Source organism: Etheostoma spectabile, chromosome 3, assembly GCF_008692095.1.
Source record: "Etheostoma spectabile isolate EspeVRDwgs_2016 chromosome 3, UIUC_Espe_1.0, whole genome shotgun sequence".
Lineage (NCBI taxonomy): Eukaryota > Metazoa > Chordata > Actinopteri > Perciformes > Percidae > Etheostoma > Etheostoma spectabile.
Genome location: NC_045735.1, coordinates 28,215,598 through 28,215,820, shown reverse-complemented (window position 1 = coordinate 28,215,820; position 223 = coordinate 28,215,598).

The following is a 223-nucleotide window of genomic DNA, read 5'->3' as shown; positions in this document are numbered from 1 at the left end:
TTTCACAGATGGCATCAAGATAGCGTCCAAAATTTGTTGAAATTTTATTCTGCTCGTCAACTGTTCTCTGTGCTGGCTGCAATACAACCCCAAAGCATGATTGATTTCCCCCCTCCCATGATTTTAGACAACAGTTGGACAGAGGTTCTTTTCATTAAATTCTGTGTCTGTTCTTGCTTTTCTCACAATCCTGCGAGCTTTTCTGTCTGATATTTTTCTTGAT